Source organism: Nomascus leucogenys, chromosome 8, assembly GCF_006542625.1.
Source record: "Nomascus leucogenys isolate Asia chromosome 8, Asia_NLE_v1, whole genome shotgun sequence".
Classification (NCBI taxonomy): Eukaryota; Metazoa; Chordata; class Mammalia; order Primates; family Hylobatidae; genus Nomascus; species Nomascus leucogenys.
This window is the reverse complement of record NC_044388.1, coordinates 16,983,636-16,998,680: the sequence shown is the minus strand read 5'-3', so window position 1 is coordinate 16,998,680 and position 15,045 is coordinate 16,983,636. Positions and strand designations below refer to the sequence as shown.

At 43.2% G+C, this 15,045-nt stretch overlaps 1 protein-coding gene across 5 annotated transcripts in view; it reads left to right on the top strand.

The window, feature by feature from the left end:
• Nucleotides 1–1,327: 1,327 nt before the first annotated feature.
• Nucleotides 1,328–15,045, top strand: part of TF (transferrin) — a 62,836-nt gene continuing 49,118 nt past the window's right edge. Inside the window, exons 1-2 of one of the 5 annotated variants that reach the window (XM_030816428.1) lie at nucleotides 1,328–4,068; nucleotides 4,601–5,121. The gene's annotated coding sequence lies outside the window, so the exon portion shown is untranslated. Of the gene's footprint in view, nucleotides 4,069–4,416; nucleotides 5,122–14,071; nucleotides 14,092–15,045 lie in introns of those variants that run through there. The other 4 variants (XM_030816429.1, XM_030816427.1, XM_030816431.1 and 1 more) reach the window with 4 other exon arrangements.

Genomic DNA, 15,045 nt, shown 5'->3' with positions numbered 1-15,045 from the left:
GAACAAGTACAGTGTATGTAAATATATGTGGGTGCATGTATGTAGACATAGCTAGGGAGCAGTAGTGTTAGTCTGTTTGGCTCGGTACCTAATAATGATAGGTATCGGGAGGGTCCTCTACTAGAGTAACATGAGGGGTTCAAGATATTCCCTCTCCCCAGGGAGAGTGACAGGCAGGGGCTAGCAGCAGTAGCTCTTAAATATATTTTCAGAGTGCCCTGGAGGTATGAAAATAGTATCTTGGCACCCCTCCAACTAATATATGTATGTAAATATGTGTGTGCAAACATATATATATAATTTATAATGTATATATTTATAAATATGTATACTTATATGTATATATGTATAAGTACATAGTATATAAGTAAATATTATATGTATATATTTAAATGTATAGGATTTTTTTTTTTTTTCTGAAAGAGCAACTTGCTGCCAGCGAAATCTCCTCTGAGATGGTCTTGCTGTCTGCTTGAAAGGACAGACAGAGTGCATCACTGAGGGATTAGTAAAGAAATGAAGCACTATTTTAAGCAGGAAGGGATTTAATACAGGGAATTAAGTGTTAACAAAAAGTGGACACTAGGTTCCTGGAATGACTCCCCCCCATAGTGAAACAGAGCTGACTCTCTAGGAGACCTACTACCCGCAAGACCTCTACTACAACAGTGATTTCAAGACACATCCTGTAGCTGTGACCAAGGGATAGGAAGCCAGAATTGATAGTGGCTGTTGCTGCTGCATTTGCTATAATAGCTTCTAATCCTCTAGGATGGAGAAGGGATACTAGAGATCTGGACAGAAAAGCCTAACATCTCCAAGACTTTATTTCCTAGCAGAAAAGAGGTGAGGGGGAAGGGAAAGACCTCTATGTGACTTCCACCTTCCAAATTTCACACATCCTAATTTACATTAAGAACACAACTGCAAGGAAACATTGAAAGTGTAGTTTCCATATTTCCAGCCAAAAGAGGGACAGGATGGAAATGGAGAATACCAGCTCTAGCATAGCCACCATATAGAGATGGCATTTAATGGCCCGGTGCAGGAGGGCTGGCCAGATCTCACTGGATCGTACATTCTTCCTCCTCCTTCCCCTTCTCTCCCTGAAAAAGAAGAAATTGCATCTTGGTATTTTAATTTCTAGGCTATTATGTCATGGCTGTGGTTAAGAAATCAGATGCTGATGTCACCTGGAACTCTCTTTGAGGCAAGAAGTCCTGCCACACTGCACTTGGCACTTCTGCAAGCTGGAACATCCCCATGGGCTTAATATACAATCAAACTGGGTCCTGTAAATGTGGTAAGTATGTTCTGGGAGGTGTTCTGGCAGTTCATTCCCTGTGCCTGTGCCTGGGAAAAGGAGAAATTCAGTTTGATGAATGGCAGAAAATGCCATAAATGGGTGGTGGGCTTAAGAGCTTGACAGAAATTGTGGGCAAGCCTCACATCTCCTTGAGCAGGTCCTCCTCTTTCTCATCCTTTTGCTTCTGAGGGGAATACCTTGGCCCAAAGGGCAGATCTCAGGGAAATAGCTCTATTCTTGATGTCTCACAAATGGCTCAGGGAACAAACCTGGGTTCGCAAAGCAAGACTGGGCTGGATGTGTTGGTGCGCATGAGTGTGTTGTTTTCACATATAAACCGAAATGGCTGCCTTCTTAATTGGAAATCCTCCACCAGTAAGTCCTGGAGTGCTGTTTTTCATGTTCATCCTCATCTCTCCCATCCAAGTACTAACCAGGCCCGACCCTACTTAGCTTCCAAGATCAGACAAGAGCAGGTGCATTCAGGGTGGTATGGCTGTAGACCATCCTCGTCTCTCTTAGATGCATTCATCATTTCAGCTATACGCATGCCACTACCTAGGAGGCTCCTGCCCCTCTGCTTTCTCCAACTCTCTGAAAATCCCAGCCCTGACTGAACCTTATTACCTGCTCTCTTTTTAACCTGAGCAGCTGAACACAGCTGGAGAGTGTCACAGGGCAGCAGAGCAGTTTGTGTCACTGGAATGCTTCAGGCACTGTCATTGGTGTGCCCCCAACATTTACAAGTGCCCCCACCACTTCTCTGCTCCACATGCCACATTTCCCGGTGATTCTCCTAATGTCCTAATTGTCAACACGCCTCAAACCCACACCATCTACCACCTTTCTCAGCAGACCATTTCACCTGCACCTGCAGGAGACAATGAAACCATCAGAGAAGTTTCCCTTAACATCTCCCTGCCAAAACTGTGGGCCTCCTGGGGGCTGCACCTCCCCACCTCCTCCCTCCCCAGCCAATCCCTCTACCTGCGCTGGGGTGTGGGTCACTCCCATGTTCCCTTCCATGGTCTCAACCCTCAGTTATTACTTCTCCTTCTGGTGTGTCCAACAATTTTTCTCAACAAGTAAACATACCCAATGTTTCCCATCTTTAAAACTGCACCTCCCGACCCACCCAACATTCTCCTGCAGCTCCTGCCTTCCTTCCCTCCTCCTCTTTACGGTCAGAGTGATCAAATTGTGGTTGGAACCACTCCCCTTCCACTCACTCCTCAACTCCCTGTCGCCTGGCTCCTCTGCCTCACTCCACAGGAAGGATTCTGGTCAAGCCACCAGTGGCCTCCATACTGCTCAGTTGGAAGGATGTGCTTCCGTTGCTTCCCCCATGACCTCTCAGCAGCATTTCCTCATATTGCCCTAAAATAATATCTCCTGGCTTTTATGAAAACACGCTGGCTTGGTTTTTCTTCTACTCTCACAATGTCCCCATTTCCCAATCTAGTTAAGAAATGTTTGCGTTGCTAAATGAAACTCTTTCCCAGTCTCAATAGAATCCCCAAGCACTCACATCCATGCCACAGCCTTGATTGCCATCCAAAGGGGTGTTACACATACAAAGCTAGGCACGTGATAAGCACTAGGTAAATGCCTTTTATCTATCTCTGTGTTGATAATTGTCAAATTCTTATCCCCAGCACAGATCTCTCCTTAGTCTCCAGACATGTATGTATTGAACTGCCTATTTCACATCTCTGGATGGATATCTCAAAAGCACACTAAGCTCATCCTCTTCAAAACTGAATGCACCATCCCTGCTGAGCCTGGTCCTTTTCTAGAACTACCTGGCGTGCTGGAGGACCCTACAGTCCATCCCCTTGTGCCCGCTGGAAGCCTCATCCTCCACACAGCCATCCATCTCCAGGGGTGCCGATTTCTCCTCCTTCCACTCATCTCCCTCCCCTTTGGGCTCCTCTAGCCCCAGCTGCCCTCATTTCCCCTGAACTTCTCCAGGAGTCTGCCACCCGAACTCCACATCTGCTCTGTTTTCCATCCACCCTGTTGCCAGGCCAATCTTTGCAAAGTGCAGATATGACCATATCCAGCTTACTGCCCCTGGTCCAGCATTGTCTAAAACCCTTCAGAGACTTCTCATCTCTCTAAGGATAAAGAACAAAACTTATGACAGTAAAAGGGTCTGGACCCTGCCCCCCACTGCACTCACCACCATTTTCTTGGTGGTTTAGTCCTGATGGCCTCCATGAGGCTCTCTATGCCGTGCCTCCACCCCACCCCAACACAGGCCTGTGCAGATGCTGGTCCCCTGTCTGGAGGGCTCTTCCCCTTCACCCTTCACTTGGGTAACTCCTACTCACTCTTCATGTCTCGGCTTAAACCTTCTCCCTGACCCCTAGGGCTGCAAGGGACTCTTTTACTGTAGCTTCATGGAACCCTATAATTTTTTCCCAGAGCAAAGAGGGAAACATGAATTTACTGGTGTGGTTACTTGAGTTCTGACTATCGCCCTACAGGCTGCAGGTTTTCAAGAGGGCAGAGCCTGTGTCTGATTTCCTCATGGTGGTGCCCTGGAGCCCAGCACAAGGCTTGGCAGCTGTGCCTCTCTAGACTCTTCCTGGACTTGAAGCTGTGATGGCACACCTCGTGAAAAAGGGCAACGGCAGCAGAGCCCAGAAAACATGTGCTCCAGGTTCCGCGAGCCAGGACATCTCTTTTGTCCCCTCACTGTTAAACTCTGTGTCCATCTTTCGATGCCTCTGCCCTGTGCTGGGATGGAGTAGACCTCTGTGAGCTCACAGGCCCTTGATCCAACTTGAGTCAGTTCCCCTTTACTTAGCTCCAGCTGGAACCTTTTTTTTTATTTTTTTATTTTTTATTTTTGAGACGGAGTCTTGCTCTGTCACCCAGGCTGGAGTATAGTGGTGCGATCTCGCTCACTGCAAGCTCCGCCTCCCAGGTTCATACCTTTCTCCTGCCTCAGCCTCCCAAGTAGCTGGGACTACAGGCGCCCGCCACCACGCCCGGCTGATTTTTTGTATTTTTAGTAGAGATAGGGTTTCACCATGTTAGCTGGGATGATCTCGATCTCCTGACCTCGTGATCAACCCGCCTCAGCCTCCCAAAGTGCTGGGATTACAGGCGTGAGCCGCTGCGCCTGGCCCCTTTTTTTTTTTAATTCCATAAAGTCTTGCTTTTAATAATATGTTACAAATAACTGAATGTGTCTTTATCCGGCAATTTTGGGGACAGAATCTGAGGCTTTCTTGCTAACACAGGCAGGGAGGGCTGATCCTGACCTCTGGTTGTCCTTTCTCGCAGATAATTTCTTCAGTTGCAGTTGTGCCCCTGGGTCTAATCCGGATTCCTCTCTCTGTGCTCTGTGTGGTGGCAGGTGCAATCCTGCCCACACATGGGCTCACAACAGCCAGGAGAGGTACTACGGCTCCAGTGGGGCTTTCAGGCAAGTAGTGTCTGTGCACCACCTTTCTCTTTGCACCAACCCAGTACATTTCTTGTCCTCTCACTTTTTCCATCATCCCAGCATCTGGCTGCTGCATTTGGAAGGAGCCAGAATCTAGGAAACAGAACTACTGCAAACTTTGAATGGCTCCAATGACTCAAGTCCAGCTCTTCTCTAGGGCACTCTCCTGCAGACCCAGATGATTTAGGGCACCTTAGGGCACATAGGGAGAAGCAAGAATGATGGCGGCAGAGTCACGACTGTAATTCTACTTTTGCCACTTTCTTATGTGTGATTGTGGACAAGTCAAGAATCCACCAGAGTCTTGGTTTAAAGTCACAGGAGGGACACCAGACACCTCACTTCTTACACTTGGCTGGTGAGTATATTTTAAAAATAGATATTCCTGGGCTCCTCCATCCATTCAAGAAATATTTATTGAGCACCTAATAGGTATTGTTCTAACTAGAGGTGTTACAGCAGTTAAGCTGTTACCAAACATGTGTTCTTGGGCTCTCAATGCAATAGAAATTGTCATAAGGCCAAGATAGTTTTCCTAGACAAGGCTTTGTTGGAGCTTATGCCCAGGAATGTGGGAGGCAACACAAGAGAGAGAGAATTTTCTGGCTGGCTCCCCAGAGGGCGTTGAAAAGGAAATTGTAAAGGGGCCATGGTGAGAAAGGAGTGATGTCTAGGAATGTAGAGGCAGGGAACTTTTAGCACCTCCACAGTTTGATGACATGCTTCTTCATGCATCGCATGTCTTATAAGCATGTTACATCTCCACCCCCAGGTGTGATTTTTAGTATTATAATGAAGCTAAGGTTAAGGATCAGTCATTCTCCTGGCCTGCGTGCATGTGAGAGATAGTAAGATTTATCATGGGAGCTGCTGCTTTTAGCTTCCTCAGGGTCTGGCAGTCAGCAGGTATGGCTCCTTGAGCAAGGTTTATGTTGCAAGGTCTGCAGGGTCTGGTTGGGGTCCCTGCCACCCATGGGGCCTCCCCTCTACCAGTTTGCAGTGAGGTCCTTGGTGGGGTATGGGGGGTACCAAGTCCTGTCCCTCCTCGTCTCAAAGCCACACATAACACCTGTCCCTCCCCTGCTCCCAGTCTTCTGGGGAAAGTAGGACAACAGCACATAAATAAAGGGCAGAATACTTTCCAACTGTAAGTGCTACTGAGGAACCAAGGGAGGCGATGCAGCAGCAACCAGTTTTAGAAATTTTAGAAAAGGTGGTCAGGGCAGGCCTCAGCAGGCAGAGGGGTCATGTGGGAATCAGGCCTGAGAAAACCTGGAGGAGGAGCAACCTAGGATGAAGGAACAGCAAGCACAAAGGCATGGGGGCAGGGCAAGTCATGCTGTGTGGAGGCCAGAGAAGAAGGTCTATAGATGAGGGCACAGAGAGAGAGGCACTGGCTGTCTTGGAGCCCTGTTGGCCTGGCTAAGGACATAGATTTAACTCTAGGTATTGTGGGCAGTGCTGGACCTTTGAGGAAGCAGGGCAGTGCTGTATGAATGAGTTATGTGAACAATGTATGAGGCTCTAGAAATTTCTCTGTTATTCATAGACAGCAGGGTATTCCACTACCAGAATACTTTGTCCTGCCCTCTCCAAAGTTTTCTCTCTTTCATAAGCCATGCATAAATTACATATTTTCACAGATCTACAACAACATATACTGTTATTACATTAAATCTGGATGAAATCGCTTAATTTTTCTTTACATCAGAAGGTGCATTGGTGTTAGGCTTGATGGTCTGTCTAGAACCACAGCTTCTTCCAAAATGAACATACACATAAAAAGCAGTCTTAGCTTCAAACCTCTCATTCTCCCCATCTCCTACCTGTCTTACCTGTCTTTTCACTTCCTTGAGTTTTGTTTGTTTGTTTGTTTGTTTTTTTAAGATGGAGTCTTGCTCTGTCACTTAGGCTGGAGTGTGGTGGTGCGATCTCGGCTCAATGAAACCTCTGCATCCTGGGTTGAAGCAGTTTTCCTGCCTCAGCCTCCCAAGTAGCTAGGATTACAGGTGCCCACCACCATGCCCAGCTAATTATTGTATTTTTAGTAGAGACAGGTTTTCACCATGTTGGCCAGGCTGGTCTCAAACTCCTAACCTCAGGTGATCCACCCGCCTCGGCCTCCCAAAGTGCTGGGATTACAGGTGTGAGCCACCACACCCGGCCCTTTAAGTTTCTTGACTCCTCTAGCCATTCACTCCTGCTGACCTGTGGTCTATCGGTCCTGCACCTTTCCCCTTGGCCTTTTTTTCCATCCTTTCCTAGCATACATTTCACAATCAACCATGCCTGCACTTCCAGGCTGGCTGGCTTCCCTTTAAGTGATGAGGACGTTGTTAAATGAGCCATGTATCTCTAGTCCTCCCACTACCCCATTTCTCCTAGAAGACAATTCCATAATTTCTCCTCTCCTTAAGCCTCCAACACTTCTTCCCCCACCTTTCATACCTTTGTTTCCTATTTCTCCTAAGAAAAGAAATCAAAAGACAAATTCTACAACACCCCACTGCCATATCTACCCACATGCCAGCATTTGTGGCCCTACACACTGCCTTCCCTCCTCTTACTGGGGTGACCTGGCTGTCTCCTCGCTAAGTCCTGTCCTGCACCTGTTCAGGATTGTTGCCCTGGCAGTTCTCCCTTTTTCTGCGGCAGCGTCAAATCTTCTTCTCTACTAGATCATTTCCATCAGCATACAAAACATGCTGCTATGTTTTTCCATCTTAAACACAAATAACTAAGTAAAACCTCCACCTCACTTTCCTCTCCCATTTCTCCTCTTCTTTTTACAACAAAATTCCTTGAAAGAGTTAAATATCTTTGCTGACTCAAATTTCTCTCCTTTAAATCTCCCCAGGACCCAGTTTAAGAATCTGTTCAGGCCCCAAACCCCCAGCATGCAGTTGGTTTTATTATTTTTTTTCAGTGATCTACAGAAAATATACCTCTTTATTGTCAGAGTATGGGCAGGCTACTCCCACCACTCCAACCCCCTTGGTACACCACCGACCGCTGTGGAGATGAAACTACACCAGTGACCTCTGTTGCTAAATCGGAAGGCCAGTTCTTGGTCCTTGTGTTGTTGCAGGATTTTTAAAGAATCAGCTTACGCACTCTTTAATTTCTTTTAATTCATGTTTCAGTGTTAATTGATCTACCAGCATCACTGGCAACCCCCATCACTTCCTCCTCTTGGATTTCTTCCTTGGCTTCCGGAATACCACACTCTCTTGGATTCTCCCCTCCCCCTCCTGACACTGCACCTCAGTCTCTTTTGCTGGTTCTGCCCACTTCCCCAGCCTCTACATGCTGGCATGACTCAGGGCTCTGTACTTGGAATTCTTCTCTCTGCCTGCCCATTCTCTTGGTGGTTTTATCTCTGTATGCTGACGATTCCCAAATTTACATTCTAGTTCTGACATTTTCCTGAAACCCCAGACTTGTAGATCCAGCTGCCTACTGGCTGTTTCCACTTGGATTTCTAATCACCATCTCAAACTTAAATGTCCAAAACTGAGCTCCTGAAACTCCATACGCTCCCACCCAAATGCTACATCCTGTAGTCCACCTCATCTCAGTTAAGGGCAACTCTGTTTTCCATTTTGGAAAAAATGTCAATACCTTGCTGCTTTCTATGCCTGCCCTTGTTCTCTCACACCCCATATCTCGTCCATCACCAAATTATATTGGCTGTACCTTCTCAAGGTATCCAGAATCGATCTCTCTGCCCATCTCCACTGATACCATTCAGATCTAAACCACCATCTTCTCTCCCCAGATTTTTATCATAGCCCCTTAACAGGTCTCCATGCATCTGTCTTGTCCCACTCTCCTCCACAACACATGAGCCAAAGTGATTCTGTTAAACCTAAAGCATTACATTAATACTTCTCTGCTCAAAGCCCACCAGTGATTTCCCATATCACTCAGAGTAAAAATTAAGGTGCCTCTTTGATCTATAAGGTTCTTTGTAATCTAAGAGGCCTTCGCAACCTCATCTCCTACTTCTTCCCCCGTGCACTCTCTGTTCCAGTCGGCTTGGCATCTCAGCTGTTCCTCGAAGACCTCAGGCACACTCCTGCCCCGGGGACTTCGCACTTGCTCCTACCCCCATCTGGAGTGCTTGTCTTCCTCGGATCATCATGACTAGTTTCCTCATTTTATTTAGGATTTCTCAGGGCAGACTTTCCTGGCCACTCTGTAATTTTAAACCTATAAACACACATGCTTGCACATACCCTTGCCAATACTTCATATCCCCCTTTCTTGCGTTATGTTTTCTTTAGCACTTATTACTCTCTAGCTTACTACATATTTTATCTACTCACCTTGCTTCATGTCTCTTCTTCTGTAAAATGAACAAGGACCCCGTTGTTTGTAAGTGAGAAAACCTCATGTGAAGCAGCTTACACCAAGGGCACTGTCTTGACAGGTGCTCTGGGTGCTCCCTCCTTGAAATGGCTGATACCTGAGCCTAGGAGGCCAACGAAAATGCTTTAAGGGTAGGGTTGCCACATACAATTCAGGATGTCCAGTTAAATTAGAATTCCAAATAGACAACACATGCTTTTTTAATATAAGGGGATACACCCTGCCTCTCCCGTCTGCTTGTCTTTCTCTGCACATCTGCCTCATTTTTCTTCTTCCCTGCAGGGTGGGTTTTGGTTTCTCAGGCTACCTGGAGGGAAATGTTTGCAACCAGCAGTCCCAATGTTGTTACAGTTCATGAGTTGTAAAGGAGCAGTCAAACAAAGACCATAGCGTATTCGTCCCAATGCTCAGGAAGGGGGATTGACACCACAGTCTGGGTGAAAGCTTCCTGTTCACACAACTCATGCAGTGAAGTCACATTGTAGGGTGACAGCTGCCTCCACTGTGACCACATGGATTGAGGCGGCCGGGGTGGGGGGAGTCGGTTCTCAAAAACGTAACAATGCTTGAGGGACCAAACAAGAACTGAATACACAAAGGGAATTTTGTTTTCCTAGATACAAAAATCACATTATAATGATGTAATAATGGTTTAAAGATGGTTTAAGTGCAAGAATGACAAATAAGTGGAAAAGAATTGAGGTCCAAGAGAGATTCATGGATACATTGCCATTAATTTGTAACAAAGGTGACATTTCAAATCACTGGGGAAAGAATGAACTTGAGAGGTCCAATAAAATATGTGCCAAGAACTGGCCCCTGTGTTCCCTGATGGGAGCACATTTAACCATGAGTGAGTCCTGGACGCTGGATGGGCAAGGGTCCAGGAGAGTGGTGGGAAGGTGTGCTGATGGTGAGTGAGGATGATTTCTTTTAGGTATTTGTATGAGTGGGGAAGAGAAGCCCATTGCTGGAGAACAGGGTGGGATAAATGCAGGGTTTATTGTTTTTGTAAAATGAAAAGACATATAAATGTGATGAAAAGAGCCCAGTGAACAGGGAAAGGTTCTAATTGAATAAGATAAAGTGTATAGCTGTAGCAGAAAGTTGCCGAGAGTGAGGGCAGGGTCCCTGGTGAGGACATGTTTGCTGGGAGGGAGACCTTCCCTCCTCTGTACCTGGACGGTAGAAGAGGGCACTGGAAGATGCAGGCTGGCAGATCTGTTGGAGGGATGCTGAGAAAAAGCCACATAATGATTTCTGTGTTTTCTCTGGGAAGCAGAAGCACAGGTCAGTGTATGAATGTTGTGGGGTAGGGGGATGTGGAGAGGCAGAAGTTTGTGGAAAGTGGGAAAATGTTTGCTCTACAGAGCAGGGAGGCAGCTGTCTAAAGCAGTGGTCCTCATGCTTGAGCACGGATCAGAATCTCCTGGATGTCTTGTTAAGGCACAGGTCCCTGGGCCCCACCTCCAGAGCCCCAGAATTTGCATTTCCAACAAGTTTCCAGCCAACACTGATGCTGCTGGTTCCTCACCTCCGACTTTGAGAACCATTAGTCTAGAGTAGAGAAAGGAAAGCAGGAACGCTGAGGTGAAGTTAAAGATCAGGAAGGTTTCTTTTTGTTTACCTACCTTGCCCTGCGATGCAGACACATCTAAGACAAGGGATCATGCTCATTCAGGACTGGGATTCTATGAAGGGGCATGAAGGAAAGAAATAGTGTGGTGGAGCTTAGGAAACGTGAATGGGAGTGATTGATCCTAGCTAGGTATAGAGGGACCTGAAGATAGGAGAGAAAACTGGAGAGGTGCTCCTGACAATTGCTAGCCATTTCCAACCAAGTGTTGTAACACTGATTTTTGATGTGCTCAGCATTTCTTACAAAGAATGTACCTTGAACCCAGAGAAACATTTTTCATGGGATTAGGGGAACAAATGTATGGTGATATACATTCACTTCATTAATCCTGAGTAGACATAGGAGTGTGATAAAATTCCTGCAAAATCACCTTTCATGCTGATTTTAATCTCCGATATTGTGAGTTTGGATCCAATCGGAGAGTCATCCCTTGCATATCCCTGTTAACGGGAGAACACAAGCACCTCCTCTGGAGAGACTAATTAGTATTTAAAATAAGGACCCAAACAATGGTTATCCATAATAGAAATAAGTAATCAGTTTTCTTTGTCCATGACATTTTCCTCTCTAATTCCCAGGGATTGCATGGCCATTGCAGGTGTTGGCGTGGAAGTGTTGGGCATGTGGGGAAGGGGTATGAGGCTCAAAGTGTGTCCCTCTTGGTGTCTCCCTCCCACTCCTGTAGTATAGTAAAAGTCAGGTACTGTGATACCCCCAGCTTTATGCTCAGGATTGTTTTGGCTATTTGGGGTCTTTAGTGATTCCATATAAATTTTATGATTTTTTTTCTACTTCCATGAAGAATGCCATTGTTATTTTGAAAGGGATAACATAAATTCTATAGATTGCTTTGTGTAGTATGGCCATTTTTACAATGTTAATTTTTCTAATCCATGAACATGAGATGTCTTCCCATTTATTTGTGTCCTCAATTTTCTTCATCATAGTTTTATAGTTTTTAGTGTAGAGATCCTTCACCCCCTTGATTAAGTTTATTCCTAGGTATCTTTTTTGGTAGCTATTGTAAATGGAATTATTTTCTTGATTTCTTTTTTAGTTTATTAATGGGTATAAAAATGATACTGATTTTTGTATGCTGATTTCATATTCTGCAACTTTACTAAATAGTTTATTAGCTCTAACTAATAGTTTTTTTGATGGAGTTTTTAGGGTTGTCTTTATATAGGATTATGACTCCTCCAATGATAATTTGACTTCCCTCTTTCCAAATTGGATGCCTTTTCCCTATTTTTTCTCCTTCCTAACTGTTGTTACTAGTATTGCCAATACTAAGATGAATAGAAGTGGTGAAAGTGGGCATCCTTGATCTCTTCCTGATCTTAAAGGGAAAGGTTTCAGCTTTTCCTCATTCAGTATGATGTTAGCTATAGGTCTGTAATAGATGGTCTTTGTTGTGTTGAGGTACATACTTTCTATACTTAATTTGTTGAGTTTTTATCATGAAGTAAGGTTGAATTTTATCAAATGCCTTTTTTGTGTCTATTCAAATAATCATATGGTTTTTGTCTGTTATTCTATTAATGTGGTGTATCTCATTTGTTGATTTATCTATGTTAAATCATCCTTGCATTTCTGGGATGAATCCCACTTGATTATAGTGAATGATCTTTTTAATGTGCCATTTGATTTCATTTACTAGCATCTTCTTGAAATTTTTGTATCTATATTCATTAAAGGTGTTGATCTGTAGTTTTCTTTTATTGTTGTGTCCTTGTCTGGTTTTGGAATCAGGATAATTCTGGCCTTACAAAATGAGTTTGAAAATATTCTCCCCTCTTCAATTTTCTGGAATAGTTGGAGGATAATTAATGTTACTTCTTCTTTGAATGTTTAGTGGAATTTAGCAGTGAAGCCATCGGGTCCTGGACTTTTCTTTGATGGAAGATTTTTTATTACTGATTCAATTTTCTCACTTATTACTGTCTGTGCATACTTTCTATTTCTTCTTAATTTAATCTTGGTAGGTTTTATATGTACGGTAATTTACCTATTTCTTCTATGTTATCAAATTTGTTGGCATATAATTATTCATAATAGTCTCTTATGATCTTTCATATTTCTGTGGTATCAGTTATAATGTCTCCTCTTTCATTTCTGATTTTATTCATTTGAATCTTCTCTTGTTTTCTTGGTTTAGCTAAAGGTTTCTCAATTTCGTTTACCTTTTCAAAAAACCAAATGTTTGTTTTGTTAATTTTTTTGAATTGTTTCTTTAATCTCTATTTCATTTATTTCTGCTCAGAGTTTTATTATTTTCTTCCTTCTACCAATTTCAGATTTAGTTTGTTCTTGTTTTTCTAGTTCCTTGAGGTGCACAGTTAGGTTGTTTATCAGAAATCTTCTTTCTTGATGTAGATGTTTATTGCTAAAAATTTCCCTCTTAGAACTGCTTTTGCTGTGTCTCACAGGTTTTAGTATGATGTGCTTCCATTCTCATTTGCCTTAAGGAATTTTTAAATTTTCCTTTTTAATTGCTTCATTGACTCACCAGTTGTTTAGAAGCATGATGTTTAATATATATGTAAAGATTCTGAAGTTTTTCTTACTGTTGATTTTTAGTTGTATACCATTGTGGTTAGAAAAAATACTTTGCATGATGTCTATCTTCTTAAATTTGTTAAGACTTGTTTTGTGGCCTAATGTGATATATCCTGGAGAATGTCCCATGTGCAGTTGAGAAGAATGCATACTCTGCAGCTGTTGGATGGAATGTTCTGTAAATATCTTTTAGGCCCATTTGATCTATGATGCAATTAAAGTCTTTTTTTCTTTTTGCTTGCTTTTTGTCTAAATAATCTGTTCATTGTTGGAAGTTGAGTGTTGAAGTCCTCTATTATCACTGTATTACAGTTTGTCTCTCAATTTAGGTGTAATAATATTTGCTTTATATATTTGGGTGCTCCACTATTGGATGCATATCTACTTACAATTGTTATATCTTCTTGTTGAATTGTTCCCTTCATCATTATCATCATTATATAATGACCTTCTTTGTCTCTTTTTATAGGTTGTTTTTGTTGTCGTTGCTGTTGTTTGAGACAGGGTCTGGATGTGTCACCCATGCTGGAGTGCAGTGATACGATCTTGGCTCACTGCAACCTTTGCCTCCTGGGGTCAAGCCATCCTCCCACCTCAGCTTCCTGAGTAGCTGAGACTACAGATGCTTGCCACCAAGCTCAGTGAATTTTTTTGTATTTTTTGTGGAGACTGGGTTTCACCATGTTGCACAGGCTGATCTCAAACTCCTGAGCTCAAGCAATCTCCCTGCCTTGGCCTCCCAAAGTGCTGGGATTACAGGTATGAGCCACCATGCCTGGCCTCTTTTTACAATTTTTGGCTTAATGTCTGTTTTATCTGATGTAATATGGCTACTTCTGCTTGCTTCTGGTTTCTATTTGCGTGGAATATCTTTTTCCATCTTTTCACTTTCAGTCTATGTATGTCTTTAATGGTGAGGTGAGTCTTTTGTAGAGAGCACATAGTTGAGTCTTATTTACTTAGCCACCCTATATCTTTTAATTTGAGAATGTAACCCGTTTACATTCAAAGGCTGTTATTAATAGATAAGAAGTTACTCCTGACATTTTTGTTAATTGTTTTCTGGTAGTTTTGTAGATTCTTTGTTTCTTCCTTTTTTTTTTTTTTGTTTACTGCTGTGGTTTGGTGGTTTTCTGTGGTTTCTCTTTCTTATTTGCGTATCTGTTGTAATTTATTTATTTGTGGTTACCATGGGGCTAATGTGAGTCTTGTAAGTATAATAGACAATTTTAAGCTGATAGCAACTTAACTTTGGCTGCATAAAAGTACTCATTTTTCCTCCCACAGTTAATATTTTTGTTGCCCTAATTTACTTCTTTATCTATGATGTGTTCCTCAGCCACTAATTGTAGTTGTTTTTTAACCATTTAACTTTAAATCTTCATACTAGAAGATTCAGTTTTACATAGCACCATTATACCACCATTATATCACCGAGTATTCTTAGTTTGATTTATGAAATTACTCCTACTGGTAAGTTTTATATTTTAATGTGTTTTTAATGACAGTAATTATCATCCTTTTGTTTCTTGTTGTAGCACTCCTTTAAACATTTCTTGGGAGGCTGGTCTTAGCGGTGATGAATTCTCTTAACTTTTGCTTGTCTGTGAAGGACTTTATTTCCTCTTCATTTCTGAGGGATAACTTTGTGGGACATAATATTCTTGGTTGACAGTTTTTTTTTTTTCCTCTCAGCACTTTGAATATGTCATG